At 47.6% G+C, this 16,784-nt stretch overlaps 1 long non-coding RNA gene across 1 annotated transcript; it reads right to left on the bottom strand.

Moving 5' to 3' along the window:
• Positions 1-3,953: 3,953 nt before the first annotated feature.
• LOC309655292 lies at positions 3,954-15,169 on the bottom strand. Its single transcript, XR_014260753.1, has 2 exons — positions 11,362-15,169; positions 3,954-11,050 (listed from the first exon to the last, which is right to left on the bottom strand). It is a non-coding gene; the product is annotated as an uncharacterized lncRNA (long non-coding RNA).
• Positions 15,170-16,784: the final 1,615 nt, after the last annotated feature.

The raw sequence follows: 16,784 nt of genomic DNA, 5'->3' as shown, positions 1-16,784 counted from the left end.
TGGGGATACAGGGATAATCTTGCTATGTACATCTCCAACCCTAAATTCATTTGATTAATGTTTTCCTTTTGCTTTCTTTTCAAAATAAAGGATAAGAGTTAAATTCATTCAATAAAGTTATTAAGGGTTAATAGGAGCCAGAGCCTGCCTGGTACTGGGAATACCACAGTGAATAAGGAAGCTCCCTCAAGTTGCCTAACAGTCTACCAGTCAAGTTAGGGACAGAAGACAGTTTCCACATGGGCTGAGGAAGCAGTAATGAAAGTACTGCAGGTAAGAGAATGGCTTGTTTGGGAACATAAAGTTGTTCCGCATAACTGGAGCGAACGATGTGACTGGAGAAGTGACGAGAGATGGGACTGGAGTGTTGGAGGGGCTGGGTAATGGGACTGGAAGATGTGATAAGCCAAGCTAACAAGTTTGAACCTTATCCTGAAGGCAGTGGATAGCCATCAAAGGATTTTAAGCAGGAGTGTGACATGATCTCATTTGCATTTTTGAAAGATCATTCTGGCTACATTGTTGATAAGAGACTGGAGTGCTGGCTAGATCAGAGGCAGGGAGAACAATTAGGCTGTGGCAGCAATCTGGGCTGGAAACGATGATACTCCGAAGCCAATGGCAGTGGAACTGGAAAGAATAATAGGTAACATTTACTGAACATTTAGTATGTGCTGACTTGGCATCTATTATCCCAGGAGGTATTTAAGGCTTAGCAAAATTAATCTGTCCAAGGCAACTAAGAAGTGAAGAGTCAGCAGTTAAAACCATTGTGTCTGAGACAAAAACCCAAAAGAAGTGCACGGATTTGAGAGAAGTCAAGGTGGAAGTGACAGACTTCATGAATGAATGTGGATGTGAGGGAAAGGGAGGTGTCAAGGTTGGTTTGGACAGTTGGTGGATGGTGGTGCCATTCATTGAGATAAAGAATATGGGTAAAAGTGTAGGTTTTTGGTGGTGGTGATGAGGTAGGAAAAAAATCATGAGTTGGATGTGTTGATTTTGTGCATTGAGGAGATTCAAATGGAAAAGGAGCTCAGGAAAGCCCTGGGCTGTAAATATTAGGTATCTATTATGTATCTTATACTTTCTAGGTACTGGGGATACAGTGGTGAAGATGATGAATGTGGACCCTGCTCTCATGGCTTAGGGAAACTAACTAGTTAAGCACATACTATTATGTGAAGAATTATGTTGGAAAAATACATGCTGCTATGAGAAATATAGAAGAGGGGCCTCATTTAATCAAGGGTTTAGGAACAACCTCCTTGAAGAAATGAGAAACATCTAAAGGCAGGATAGGAATTTGAAGAGGTGGGGAAGAATGCCACAGATAAGAGGAGACACGCAAGGGCCTTTAGGTGAGGAAACAATGGCATCTGAGAAGACTGTAGCTGAAAGCATGGAAGGAGAGAGTTGAGTATGATAGAGGATGTAGTTGGGATAAGAATTTGAAGAGAATGGAGAAGGTCTGAAACCAATACTCTGGAGAACAGGAGAGAGAACAGAGTAGGAAACTTTTGCAAGACAAGTGCCTGAGACTACCCCATCTCTAGACGTGGGTTTCTCAACCTCAGCACTACTGACATTTTGGGTTGGAAAATTCTTTGTTGTGGGGAGGGGTGTCCTGTGCACTGGAGGATGTTGAACAGCATCCTTGGCCTCTACTCACTAGATGCCAGCAGCCAGTAGCACTCCCTGCCCAACCAATTATGATCATCAAAAATGTCTCCAGACATTGGCAAATGTCACTTAAGGAGCGAATCGCCCCTGGTTGAGAACCAGTAGGTCCAGCTGCTGAGTGCTTCAGGAGGAAAATCACACAACTTGCAGACTGCTGTTACTACACATTCATGTGTCCCACCTGGGCTTGCAATTCTGCGTGGTCCTTCGGTTTCCCTAATAGTTGAAGTGATGGTTCTAATCTATTAGACAGTCATAAGAAGAAAGTGAAGACAGGTTATGTAACTTCTCTAAGCCCCAGATACCTCATGGGATAACAGATGTCAAGTCAGCACTGACTAAGTGTTCAGGGTATCTACTCTCACTATTTCCAGGAGGGGGCTGATAGGAAATGGAAAGCCTTAATGAAATTGGAAGAATGGCATAGTAGGAGTGGACCGAGAGCAGAAGAGACAGGTTGCCACGTTCTGAGAGAGACTGATGTCCTAGTAAGACTTCAAAGACGTCTGCCTCTTCTCTCCACCAGGCCTTGGAGAGGACTGTGCTTCCTGCCTTTCTCGCAGCAGGCTTGTCAGTGAAATGTGAGTGGAAATGAAGCATGTTACTTCTGAGGAGAGATTTGGGGACCATTGAGGGGGCCAGTCTGCTCCTTTCTCTCAGCACAAGGCTAGTGCACCCCAGAATGGGGGCTGCTTCTTCAACCTGCCTCCAAGATTGGCGAGAACAGGGAGTAGAGCTGCAGCTGTCCTGCATTGGGCAGAGAAACAAACGTTTTATTGGAAACCACCAAGATTTGGGGGTTTGTTACCACACTGTAACTCAGCCTTAGCCGTCTGGTACAATCCCAGGTAAGGGCAAGTCCCAGGCCTGGCACAGTGAGTGGTTGAAGTGTTATGGGGGTGAAATTCTTTGATGTTGATGTGTCACTGACAGTCCTGTGAAGCTAGGGTGTTGGATGAATCATTCATTCATATGATGTTGATATCACCCAGGATGATGGCAGGACTGTAGGAACCCAAAGTCTATAATGAATGAGGGAAGGTATCTGGAAGGTCAGCAGATGACATAATAAAGGAGGAGAAAAGAGAAGAATACGTTTAAGTCTTAAAAGAGCAGAGACTTATGTGCAGAGGGATAATGGTCGGGGTGCAGTACAGGGGAGGCCCATCTCCTGTACTGAAGGCAGATGAGGTGTGGGAAAATGACCACTAAGATTCTTTGGGGGAAAGCCAGGTATCTTTTAAGGTAAAGAAGTGGAGGAAAGAGAAGAGTTTGTGGGTGCAAGCAGGAGGATGTTTACCATGAAACAGAGTTATAGGGTCGTAAGTAGTCCATAACTTGTTCGGGGTCAAGAGGTGGCTGCTCTGGGTCCTCTCTCCAGAGGAAGGGTAAATACATATGTAAAATTTTACATGCAAACCCAAGGAACTTTTAGGCCCCCTAACACTCTCTGTGGACCCTAGGTTAAGAACCCTGTTCTCGAGCAGTAGCTCTCAGTCCTTAGCAAGCATCATAATCACCTGGAGGGCTTTGCCAGCAGATTGCTAGGCCTCGTTCCAGAGGTTCCGACCAGTATGTGTGTGTGGGCCCAAGCCCCTGCATTTGTCAGGTTCCCAAGTGATGCTGGTTTTGCTGGTCTAGGAACCACATTCTGAGAATCACTGCTGTAGTCTATAATTATAATAGGAAGTTTTGGGAGGGAGAGGAACAGTGGGCAATTGCTGGGGACAAGGTCATGAGGATAAGAATGGATTTTTTGCTTTGTCCTACTAGACTCCTAGATTTCAGTTAGATACTCAAATGTTTCTGCCACACACATACACACACACAGAAAACCTTTCAGGGGTGGAGAAAAGAAGGGAGAGAGGAGTAAGCAGTCATTTCAGGTTTAGGGCAAGGTGTGCAAAAAAAATCTTTTAGGTTAACGTGTCCTTAAAGATCATTTTCTTCAACACCCAAAGAGGGGGAGTGATATGAAGCATTGCTTGGCTAATTAACACATTTGGTCTGGGTAGCCCCATCTTGCTTCCTCTCCCTCTGCGGCTCTTTTCCCTTCATCATTAACCTTTAAAAGAAAAAGTGGGAAATAAGCCATGTATTCAAATCAATTTAAAGAAACATGAAACTTCTGGTGCACTGTGTTGAAAAACCTTAATTCAAACTCCAGCAAAGTACACTGCTTAAAACTGGATAAAGCTGTTACCTAAATATGGGACACATTCTGGGGATAACTGCATCTGTGTTCTTTTTCTTCTGTGTGTGTGTGTGTGTGTGTGTGTGTGTGTGTGTGTGTGTGTGTTGTCTGTATTTAAAACATTTGTGACCATCAGGATTTCTGGAATCCTTGGCATTGAATTAGGATTGCCAGTTAGCTATTTAGCAGGTGACCTCAGACAGTTCGCTTAGGGTCTTTGAGCCTCAGCTCCCTGATCTAGAAAACAGAGCGTTAAGGGACAAATGAAGTAATGACTGTGAGATACTTAGCACCTGATATTTCCTCTTTCTCTTGCTTACCTCAGAACTGGGGGCTGCAGCTTCCTCAAACGTGAGTGACCAATCAAATCTGTGGCCTTTAACCAGCAGATGTAACCTTTATCTTCCACCAGGGGGCCCCAGCAATCTATAAAATCTAAGAGGAAGGTCCCTTTGCCATTAAAACAGCATACTTGAATCTGCCTGAGGATAACCCCCTAGGTTCCAGCCTTATTTGAATATTCTTCTTCCTGGTGCTTGGAGGAATCATTTGTAAGATTCCTCAAATATCCAGGAGGGAAATCTGAAGTAAGAAATTTGGAGTAAATGGTACTCTAACTCCACACCAGGCACGAAGAAGATTATATTTCTGATTTTTATTTTGTTAATTTCTACCATCCATGTTCCATCTCCTCATACTGTATGTAACCTAGGTACGAATTATTCTCTCAATAATAAGCGATTGCAGTTCCTTTCTTCCTGGTTTATTCAAATGAGCTGAACCGCTGTTTTTTCCCTTTGATGTCCTCTTGCCTCCAATCATGGTCAGCCTTCCTTCTAGCAGGCGGGAAGGGAGGGTGGGGGGATCTATTTCTGAGCCTCTGCCTCACTGCTGAGCCTCAGAAGCTGCTTCCCTGAATCCCTTTGTGGTGAGAGTCCAGTGATCAGCATAAAAGGATGTTTTCTGGAGAGAAAGCTCTTTCTCCATTTGAGGAAGGGAGACAACTGGAAAAAGTTGAGGCCACCAGCCAACACAGCCTCCCTCAAAATATCACAGACTTCAGGGAAGAAATGATATCCTGTGTGTATCTGTCCTGTACACACTGTTTCTTCTTTACCTGTCTTCTTTGTCCTTTAATCTGATGTAGGAGGAAATATAGCCTCAGGTCAGCTTTCAACATTGTTCCTGGGAGTGCTGGCCCAGGCTAGGAAAGCCTGAAAGAAAATCAAAAGGGTATGTCATGCATCATATTAGTAACACAGAACCATAGAATATTTGGGAAGAACAGGTCTCCAGAAATCTAGAACAACCCCTCATTGTCTGGAGAGGAGAAATGCCATGGTCAGAATTACATGGCTGGTTAACGGCAGACTAGCTATTCTAGTAGGACTAGACTCCAGATCCATGGGTAGACACACCTGTTCTTGTCTCACCACTAAAATCAGCCATCATCACTAACATTTATTGTGTTCTCAGATGTGTCATGCATCTGTTTTGTTTTATCTTGTGTAATCTTCACAACAACCCTATGAAAGAAATGTAGTGTTACGCGAATGAAGTAAGTTATCCCCATTTTAAAGAGGCATAGAGAAAGAAGTTAAATAAAAGATATAGGAAAAAAATTAAGCTAGTTCCATTTAAATCAGTGTTTCTCCAAGAGGGTTAGTGGCTTTTTTTTTTTTTTTTAATGGGACTACCCCTTGCACAGCAGGATACTTAGCATCTCTGGCCCCCAAGCATTAATTGCCCCAGTCATTATGATAACACCCCCGGTTTCCCCAAATCCCAGAAGGTAGGGTAGAGGTGATACTGCTGCTGATTGGAACCACTGACTTAAATGCACGTGCACAGGAAAAGGAATAGTAAAATTGCTCTGCTGGTTTGGTTGGGTTTATATTGATAAAGGTCGCAAGATGGAGATAAGAACAGGACAAGAGGAAGGAAATCCCTGGGGTGAGTGTAGCTCTGGAAGGGAAGAGGCTAATTTATAAAGGAAGGGAATGAACACTAGACCAAGGAAGCTCTTCATATAGGGTCACTGCAAAAACCCAGAGTGTACCTCTGGAGACCAGCCGGGTGTCACAGACAAGGAAAGTGGCTGGGCCAGGGGACAACAGGGAGTTCAGGGGCTGGAGTAAATATTGGATTTAACAAAGGAGTTTTAAGCACTAGTTAGGCCAAGAAAAAAATGCCTGCAGGTGAATTTGAGTAGTCTGTGACCTGTGGGTCAGGTCATCTGAGGGGCCATTCCCATTTAAGGGATATACCCACCATGCTGGTTGGTGGAAGGGATGTGGGTTTCAGCACACACAAGAAGGAAATTTACTACCCATCTGAGCTGGCAAACATCGGGGCAGAGGAGTTGTGAGCATTCCCTGGGGCACTGGGCATCTGTGCTAGGGGACCATCTGTCCAGGGAACTGAAGCGGGCATTCTGTGCAATCTCTGGTCCCCTCTGGATCTGAGATTCTGGAATTCTGGGGCTGTGATTCCTTAAAGGCAGAGCTGGGAACAGGAAAACTCTAGAGCAGGGCCACTGCCTGTCGTGCTGCCAGCCCAGGCCCCTGGCAATGGTTCCTTAGCTCAGTGCTGTCATTCCCCCTGATGTGTGGAAATGGGGAAAAGAGGTCGCTGAGTCCCCGCTCCCTAGAGGCCCTTTGCCTTGGTTCATAGCATTGGCAGTTTACAAACTCAAACAGCTTTTATTCCCTCTCAGCCAGTGGGCCCTGACACCGACTGCAGAGCTAAACAACCAATTTTCCAATCCAGCTGTTCAGCTGCACTATAGTCTTAAGTTTAAATGCACTTTTTAAGAAAACCTTCGGGAACTATCTCCTTCCCTCTGCTTTCTTTCTCTGCCGTGAGTCCAACAGAAAGCAGGCACTCGGAAGAGCAGTGCTTGACACACAGAATGCTTGTGCCTGTGGATCCTCTTTCGGACTCAACCCACCTTCCCCTCTGGACGGTGATGGGAATGAAACCCCAAACTCCAGCGCCTGCCCTCCCTGATCTTTGGGAAGGGGCCGCCAGGGCATCTTGCTCTCTGGCGGGCAGCACTGTGCCTTTAAAAGCAGTGGACATATATACATTACCAAACGTAAAATAGATAGCTAGTGGGAAGCAGCCACATAGCACAGGGAGATCAGCTCGGTGGTTTGTGACCACCTAGAGGGGTGGGATAGGGAGGGTGGGAGGGAGGGAGATGCAAGAGGGAAGAGATATGGGAACGTATGTATATGTATAACTGATTCACTTTGTTATAAAGCAGAAACTAACACCATTGTAAAGCAATTATACTCCAATAAAGATGTTAAAAAAAAAAAAAAAAAGCAGCGCCTCTGCTGTTTCCGACTTGTAGCAGCGGGGCAGGCAAATGTGGGGGAGGCAGCAGGGTTTTGCCAACGAAACTCCTGATATGGAGGAGTTGAAAACCAGGCTGCAAATGTTAATATCTAACATGCCAGGAAATCTCTGTTCCAGTCCTCCAGGTCTAGTCAGTCGTTGGCTTCAGAAGTCTGTAACCCCTCTCCTTCCTGACTTTGCTTACATCCCTATACCCTAGGCCTTAGGGTGGGCTCTCAGAAGGGAGGTGGTCCCAAGCCCTGTTGCCTATCCTTCCTGGACCACATCCAGCATAGGCCAGGTTTTATTGAGCCTCAAAAATTTCTCTGCTACGGGCAGGGAGGATGGTGTAGGTAGAGGCTGTTGACAGGCCTGCAGCACGACGCACAGAATGAATTCCGAGGCCAGCACCAGGGAAGGTGACTTTCTAGCTCTACTCCATCTTAACCTCCCTCTGGCATCCCTGGGAGTCAAACCATGGGTCATCATTTTCTTCTTCCTTCTCTATTCAGCCTCATATCTGGATGCCCTGTCCAAATCAGCTTCCCATCCTCCACTACAAGGAGAACTCTGATGGGCTAGGGGACCTCGGTAGTATTGCTCAGGAATCATCCTTTAAGGAATTTACCTACAGCACAAAATTTCAGAATTGTGAACAGGATCAGCGTTTCCAGAATTTTGGCTATCGCAGATGAATGGAATTAAAAATAAAACACAGCAATAAAAATGACGTTTTCTTTTTAAGATGGGGACTTACATAGGGTTGCCAGCCTTTATTTCATCAAACATGTACACTAAAAAAAGGACAACTACTCGGGACTTCCCTGGTGGTCCAGTGGTTAAGACTCCGCACTCCCAATGCAGGGGGCCAGGGTTCGATCCTTGGTCAGGGAACTAGATCCCACATGCATGCCACAACTAAGAGCCCGCATGCCGCAACTAAAAGATCCTGCATGCTGCAACGAAGATCCCGTGTGCCGTAACTAAGACACAGCGCAGCCAAATAAATAAATTGAAAAAAAAAAAGAACAACTACTGCTACCATATATTACCGCCATCCTTTCATAAAGGAAAGTACATTTTAATGCCACAGAAGTGTGAAGGAGATAATCTCTAATAAAGGACGGTCCTTTGAATAAAATCTTATAGCTTTATGAGAAAGTTATCTCATTCTTATTTTCCTAATTTCATCCCAGATGTGACATCTTTGTCATGGACTTCCTCAGCACTCCGATGGGGCTGGCACTAGATGGCTTTTCCCTTTCCACTTTCTGTGCCCGTCTCTGTCGTTTCTGCTTTGTCATGAAAGGAGTATAGTCATCATGTTAGGAAAAGTTGTGAAAGACTTTGAAATGGGCAAAAAAGGTTATTGGGTGTCCTGTCTAGTTTCTCTTTGGATTATCTTTGCCTTTCATTGTCTTTGAGCTCTTTTACCAGTCTGTAAATTGTAGAAAACTGATCATAGTGCAAATGATTTTGCCAATAAAAATACAAATTGTATCCAGTGGAGATGCAGTCAATTATTGCCCTGTGGATATTGACCAGTGTTGTGTCTGTTAAGTAAATTAATTGCAGCATTCCTGATGGCTTCCGTACATCTGCTTTTTGGATTCTCTTTTGAGCAGTTGTAACATCTTACTAGATCCCTAATTAATTGATGAGTTAAATGATATCATTGACATGTGTTAATTTTATATTTGTACAAAGATCTTGATGTTACCTTTAAAAAAAATTACCGTTTTACAATAACTACCTCTGAGAGTTGTCGCCTGGCACATAATGTGCCTTCCATAGCTGGGGCAATCCTTGCTTCTTCTGGATTCTGAGCTGCAGGGCACCCTGTGTTTTCTCAAATGAAATAAAATCATCTGATTAAACTTCTCACGTTACAGTATTAGTGACTTTGACTTCCCAAGGATTTTCACATTTCAAAAGAGGACCATAGGGGAACAGTAATGCTTACCCTGAAAAATGACTATAATGGTGAAAATCCAGAGGGGTGCTGTGCTATAGATATTTGGGGCCAAGTACCTTTAAAATAACCTGCCCTCCTGGCATTCAGCTTCAGAGGACAATTTGATTCACCTCCCCTCACCCCCTCTCCAATGCCAGAAGCACTAGCCTTACCATGCAAAGGGGAACAGTTTCAAACTTGTACCAGGTTCTTAAAATAAACATTTATTAAATCCTCTCCTTGATCTGTGAGGTGGGTATGTTTATACCTGTTACTGATGAGGAACTAGAAGAGGTTAGATGACTGGCCCAAGGTTGTACAGCTAGGAAGTTCTTGTGCCAGATTGGAATCCAGGGTCTGAATCCAGAGCTGTGGATTTGAACCATGAACCAGCCCTTATAGTCAAGACTATTTCCTCCCCCAAACCGTCACCACTGCTGAGATCCGCTGCCAAGTGTCACATCTGGGCAAAGACAGTGCTCCCCTTCAAATGGAAATGCCCTTTAAGGCTTAACACACTTGCCATGAAAATAATGTCAGAAACAAATTGATCTGAACCTGGGAACCAAGAGATTTGACCAAGAGGTTAGGGCACAGCCAGAGAGGAGCCGGGGAAGGTAGGCAAGGAGCTCCCTCCAGCAGGGTCCTCTGTGCTCTGCGGGACTGAGGGGTCGGGATGGACCTGACAGGAGAAGGAGGAAGCTGGGAGGATCAGCAGAGTGAGTTGGTGGGAGAGCAGTGGGCAATGTGCCCTCTCTCCCTGCCACGTGACAACCAGGAAGATACAAGGTGTAGCGAGAGGAGGATGCAGACTTCGGGAGCTGAGGAGGGCCAAACCCCAAAACGGCTTCCTAAAGGTTTACTGGCCAAAGCCATGCCCTCCTCTGCACTGTGCTGGCCAAGGGGATCCCGTGGCCTGTGCCAGGTGTGGCAGGGCATGTGGATGCTGGGATGGCCCCGAGGATCAAGGACAATGAGCCAGGTCAGAGCAGCATCTCTGCTGAGCCAGAAACAGGAGGCCTGGGCACATGGAAGCCAGGTATGTGGGTTTCTTGGTGATGCATGGAGCAAGTGTGACCTTTCCCTCTGTCAAGTCCAGCTGGACAGACCCAGTGGCTCCAGGGCCCCTTGTCATCCACTGATTGCTTTGTGATTAATGCACAAATCACTTATTCCCACTTCCTGTCCCTGCTCTGTGCTCTCCTAGCTCCCATGTTAGACCCTCTGCACTTAGGTAATTTACTCAGAAATTATTGTCCCTAGAATCTCCCAGCGTGCTCGATGTACAAGTAGTAACCAGGATGTGCGTGTGATTCCCCTGTGGAACCAAGGACAGACAGACCGGTCACAGCACTAGGGAGAGCCTGAAATATCTGTAATGAGTAAAGCAGGGCCCAACTGAGGCCAGAACGTGTCCTGCCCGAATCTCCCCTTCTTTCCTGCACACTTCTGTGCTCAGCTGGAATGAGGTCCCACATCGCGGTCATTCACTGGAGCTGCCTGTAGGGTCCCACATAAGGATGGGTAGCCTAACCCTGGTTTGTCTGGAAACCAGGAAACTGCATGTGGAGGAGAGGGAGGCCACCCTTCAGTTCCCAACACCAAGCCAGGTAGACCCTCCCCCTACCAAACACAGACAGTGAATGAACATTCTCACCTCTTTTCAACAAATATTTTCTTCACCTTGGCCTGGGGTCCCAAAACAAAAACTGCATATAAACTAGGTTTACTGCTGACTTGGCTGCATGGACTTTATGACTTATCAGAGCAAGGAAAGACAGTCATTCTGTCTTATTTACTGAGTACCAGATAGGAGAGAGGGATTGTTTGTGTTAATTCACTGGGAAAAGCAGCACATTAAAAATGCTTTATGGGGGCTTCCCTGGTGGCGCAGTGGTTGAGAATCTGCCTGCCAATGCAGGGGACATGGGTTCGAGCCCTGGACCGGGAGGATCCCACATGCCGCGAAGCAACTGGGCCCGTGAGCCACACCTACTGAGCCTGCGCGTCTGGAGCTTGTGCTCCGCAACAAGAGAGGCCGCGATGGTGAGAGGCCCGCGCATCGCGATGAAGAGTGGCCCCTGCTCGCCGCAACTGGAGAGAGCCCTCACACAGAAACGAAGACCCAACACAGCCAAAAATAAATAAATAAAATTTATTAAAAAAAAAAAAAAATGCTTTATGGGACTTCCCTGGTGGTGCAGTGGTCAAGAATCTGCCTGCCAAAGCAGGGGACACGGGTTCAAGCTGTGGTCCAGGAAGATTCCCACATGCTGCGGAGCAACTAAGCCCATGGGCCACAACTACTGAGCCTGCGCTTTAGAGCCCGTGAGCCACAACTACTGAAGCCTGAGCGCCTAGAGCCCGTGCTCTGCAACAAGTGAAGCCACTGCAATGATAAGCCTGCGCACTGCAACAGAGTAGCCCCCACCGGCCACAACTAGAGAAAGCCCACGCACAGCAACGAAGACCCAATGCAGCCAAAATAAATAAATAAATTTTTTAAAAAAACTTTATGCTGTTCCTTCTTTCATGTTGTAGCAGAATGTATTTAATTATCCCTCACCCTACCCCATTCCCCACTTGCCTCCCTCCCTTCCTATACAGGGCAGATTAAAATGTTTTTGCTCAGTTTGAGGAGCAAATCTGTAAGTAATTTGTAAGGTAAAGGATGGGGGACAAATGCTCTATTTGCAAAATAAGGCCAGGAGTCTGAGTTCTTGTGAGACAAAGTTATGAGAGTTGGAGGAATGTGAATACCTCCAATAGACCAAAGGGGAGCTCTGAAGAGAAATTAATATTCTGGTGGCAAGGTATATTTGACTTGAGACTTTCTAGGAGGAAACCAGCTGCTGTGGGGATAGGAGGACGCATTTAGGGGGCTAGAAGTCCCCCTGCAAGGATCACTGAGACCAGAGCTCAGCCCTGTCCTCTGCAGAGCCTGCGGGTGTCCCTTTCCTGGTACCACATGGAAGACAAAGGACTTCCTAGATGTCCCATGTGCATACTCCCTTGTCCCCCAACTCTCCCCTCTCTCTCTGTCCACAGCCCTCTCCCACTTAACTCCTCCCCCATTGGTGGTCCAATCCTCCCACTCTTAGATGTGGCCTTGGAGAACAACGCACAAGGGGATGCTCCTGGGTTACAGAGCCAGGCATGGCCCATCTGGCTGAATGAGTAACTCGCATACCTACTTTGGAAAGGAGCCCTTGCCTGTCAGTCCAGTGGGGTGTGGTCATAGCAGTAATAACGGCCTGTGCTTACATGGTGTATCCTTCTAATCAGATATTTACAGATATTAACTCATTAACGACAGCTCTGTGAGTTGGGTACTGTTACAACCCAATTTGACAGATGAATAAACTGAGGCACAGAGAAGTTAAATGACTTGCCCAGGGTCACACAGCTAGCAAATGGTGGCATAGGGATTTGAATCTGGCAATTTCCCTCCAAAGTCCACACACTTAACAACTATCTATTCTGCTCCACGCCCCCAGGTGAACATTCTCTTACGTTAGACTCTTGATTGCCAGTGACAGAAACCCAACCCAAGGACACTCCAGGCAGATGAAGCAGCAGTTGCAAAGGCTTGGAAGCCTGAAAGAGAAGGTGGGTGGTCAGGGAGGGTTGTAAGTTACTGGGAACAGAGATGAAAGGAAGTCATAAGAGAGATCTTCATTTGGGTCAGGTACACAGAGACAGGGGGCTCGCTGCAGTGACCTGGAGCTGAGGACACCAACTGTCTTGTCACTGAGGCCGGGGGTGAGGAGAGACACAAGGGAGTAAGTGTGGCCTGGAGCCCTGTGCCCTCCTTGTCCAGCATTCCTCAAACACTCCCTCACTCCCAACTCTCCTCTCTTTCCTCATCTATTTTTTTGGTTCTCCAAGTTTTTTTTTTTTGCTTCTGGCTCCCCTGGAGAGTGTGTGCTCCACAGATGGAGCTTTGATCTGTTTCAGCCCTCCAGGAGGGGCAGTCTCTGGTGCAGATTAATTATGTAGCTTGACACCCGTCCCCATGTAAGTCTGGTTCTTTTAATCAAAGATTCAGTAGGAGGGGGTGTTGTGTCAGGCTCTGGGAGCTGGCAGGGGGCCGGGGGCGTGTATCAGTGGGTCTGAAGCCTCCTTTCTTTAGGGTGTGTGGTCTTTGATTTATCTTTTCCCCCTTTGCCACTCCTCACTGGCAGTTTTGAAATTTGAGTTCTCCCTGAATCCGCACAGCAAACTGAGTTACAAGAGAGAGTTCCCCTCCCCCATATCTACCCAACCACCATACTGGGTGAGGCTATGGCGGGGGTGGGGTGGGTACAGGGGAGGCCTGGTGTCCTGGCCAAGTGCCTACCAGACACTGAGTGAGCGGCTTCCTCCTCCTGCTCCTACCCTGAACTTGAGCAAGCCGTTGAACGTTCCTGGGCTTCTGCATCATCCTTAATGTGTCAGGCAAGGTGACTTGTGACTGCTCCTACCAACCTCGTGCACAGGGACAAATGGAACAGAGAGGAGACCCAGTAAGCAGAGGCCCAAGTCGTCTTCTCCCTGAGATGTGCAGGTCAGAGGGCTCCCATCCCCCCAGCAAAGGGTCCAGCTGCAAGGAGCTGTTGACCTGGGAATCTGTTAGGCTCCTGCGGTTGGGGCATGGGGTGCAGGGAGGAGAGGGGTGACTGGAGATGATACAGTTGCAGAGTGAATGGGGTGAGTGGGGTATCTATCTACTTGGTAGATACAGGCAAGGCTGTTATGAATCCGGCCTCTTCCTTCCCTCCCAGCCAGCCAGCTGCAGCACTGACAACCAGGGGACTAGGGACAGATCCATCTGGGAAGCAGGAGGCAGGGGAAGAGGGTGGGGCCGGAAGTAGGATGAATGGCCAGATATTCCTAAGGCTTGTGTCCTTTGAAAGACAATGAGGTCAAGGCTGGAGATTTGGCCTTACACCCCCTCTGAATGCTGGGAGCCCCTGAGAGTCAGGGGACAAGGCATCTTGGAGACTTCAAGGAAGATTGCCTCATTCCACAAGGAGGAAGGGGGGGGACCAGGAGAGGGAAAGGGACATGCTCAAGGTCTCAGGGCTTTAAGTTGCAGAGCTAAGAGCTAGATCTATTTGCTGAGGGTTTTAGACATTTCTGATTAGCTCCCAGAAGTATCTCCCCCAAACCTAACCAATCCCTGAGTTAGGTAAGGTGGCTCTAGGTGTGACTTGTGTTTGCTGGGGCCTTCAGCCCTGGCATCAAGCCTGTTAGATAGTAACTCTACGTGGTAGAAGCAGGAGTAGATTTGGTTTGGACTCCGCTGATAGCTCCCTGTGTGACCTTGGCCAAGTCATTTCCCTTCTCCAGACCTGGTTTCCTCATCTGGGGTAATTCCGCCTGCCCTCTTGTGTTTCACAGGGTCAGAGGCTCAGATGGGACCATTCTCTCTTTTCAGACATCTACAGTTTAATTACAGGCTAATTCTTGACCCAGCTGATGGCAGAGATTCTTAAATGTACCTGTAAAATTTAGGAGGTCTGGGCTTTACTAGCCTGCATCATTTTCCTGGGATCCCAGGAAAAACCTGAAGACCAGAGGGAGGGGCAGGGCCTGTAAGATGTCTGAGTGACACACCCATTAGGCCCAGAGACCCACCCTGGCTGAGAAGTACTGCAGTTTGATGGATCCTAGAGGTAAAAAGATGTTACATTTATAGAGGTTTTTTTTTTAATGTTCCAGTTTCTTTATATGTATTGTTTCATTTGTGTCACCATCTCACCAGTTACAATTGTTGTCCTCATCTTATGCATGAGAAAACTGAGCCTTGGGTAAAGTCAACATGTCAGGCCACACAGCGGTGAGTGAGTGGCAGGGCCAGGGTTTGGTATCGCCAAAGCCTTATTCCACCACTTTCTGCCTCTGCTGGCCTTGAGGCCCTGGCCAGAGGGGGCGCTTCAGAGGTCTCAGGCGAGGGCTCCCTGTGGTCCCGGGGTGGCCTCCCTCAGGGAGGCAGGGCCGGGCTGTGAGACTGAATGGGCTAGGGCTGGGGGAGGTTTGGGTCCTGCCACAGGCTTTGCCGAGGCTCCTTGACAGGCAGCGCTCAAGCCACCCCCTCCTTCAGAAAGCCTTCCTGAAGCCCCCCCCACCCCCCTGCAGAGCTGTTCCTCACTGTACTTCCACATGTCGCCTGGGCCTGTTTCATAACACATCTTTATGCTAATATATATATGCTATTGTAGTTTGTAGGGAATAAAGTTACACTAAGGCTTCTCCCACATTCCCCTGCAAACTCCTTGAGGGCAGGGACTCGTGTGCATCGCCTAAGGCACCTAGTAGAGGTCTTGCAAAGAATAGCAGGTGATCAATGAGTAATTGTGGAATGAACTATTAAAAATAATCATTCTTAAGACTGTCAAGAATGATTTCATATACATTACATTATTTACCCATTCATTCAAATACATACACATTTGCTGAGCCTACAATCATATGCCTAGACTTCACCAGATTCCAGGGACACAAAGACACACTGGACACCTGTCTGTGCACGGGGAGCTCATAGTGGTGGGGGTCGGGAGAGGGGAGGGGAGGGGAGGGGAACTGGTGAGGGCAGGAGACTAAAAAAAACACAAAAGAAAACAAAAGGTGAAAACAGAAAATTACAGCATGTTCAGCTAAGAGCACAGGTGCTGGCAAAGCCCAGAGAAAGAGCCCCTGGCCCAGTCTGGGGGTGTCAGGGAAGGCTTCCAGGGCAGAGGAAGCAGAGCGGGGCTTTGTGGGCCAGGCAGGAGCAAGTCAGCCAGGGGGAGGGGGTCTGAGCCAGCCAGGGGGAGGGGTGGTCAGATTAGGGAGAACATGGGGCAGGGGGGCGCTCAAGGCAGGTTTTGGGGTGATTGTACTGGTCAGTACTGCAGCTGCCTGGTGTGGAGAGGGATGTTTTGAGGACCCAGGTGGGAAGAAGGAAGAATGGAAATAACACCTTTTATTTGAACATGGAGTGCTTTGTGTTTCTCAAAGTACTTCCACATCTATCTCAAATTAGCCTAAAAACAGCAGCAGCAGCAGCAAAGTCCCTCTGCGCCAGGCTTTTTCTCAGGGCGGGTGTTATGTGTTACTTCGGGGGAAGGAGGTGCTGTTATCACCTCCCCTGTACAGAAGGGGACACTAAGGCCCCAAGAGAACTGGCTTCTTTGGGAGGGGCAGGGAGGGCTCTGTGATTCTCTGTCTGCGGTTGAGGACAAGGGCGCTCAGGGGGTTATGTGACAAGGTCTGGTCCTTTGACATGAGGTCCACCTGGGGTTCCAACTCAGGCCTCTGGGTTCCTAGCCTGGGGCTTTTTCCTGGAAGTTTCTCTGCCTCTCAGGACAAAATATCTGAACCAAGGAGCCAGACTGTGATTGGAGATCAGCTCAGGCTGCCTGGTATTTCTCCACTTCTGCCTCTGCCACCGAAGGCGCCAGGACGCCCCCGCCAACCCCAGTGACCTGGGCTTTGAGAGGAGTGTTTTACCCGGTCAGCCAGCTGTTGGAAGTGCAGATACCGTCCCCTCTGTCCTGGGCACAAACCAACCAAGTTGCTCCACTCCAGGCATCCACTCTTGTTACTTAATTCAGTTCACAAAGTTAACCCGGTGATCCCAAGCCAGCA

Source organism: Balaenoptera physalus, assembly GCF_965194825.1.
Source record: "Balaenoptera physalus genome assembly, chromosome: 1".
Classification (NCBI taxonomy): Eukaryota; Metazoa; Chordata; class Mammalia; order Artiodactyla; family Balaenopteridae; genus Balaenoptera; species Balaenoptera physalus.
Note: the sequence above shows the minus strand (reverse complement) of the source record. Positions and strands in the feature narration are given on the sequence as shown.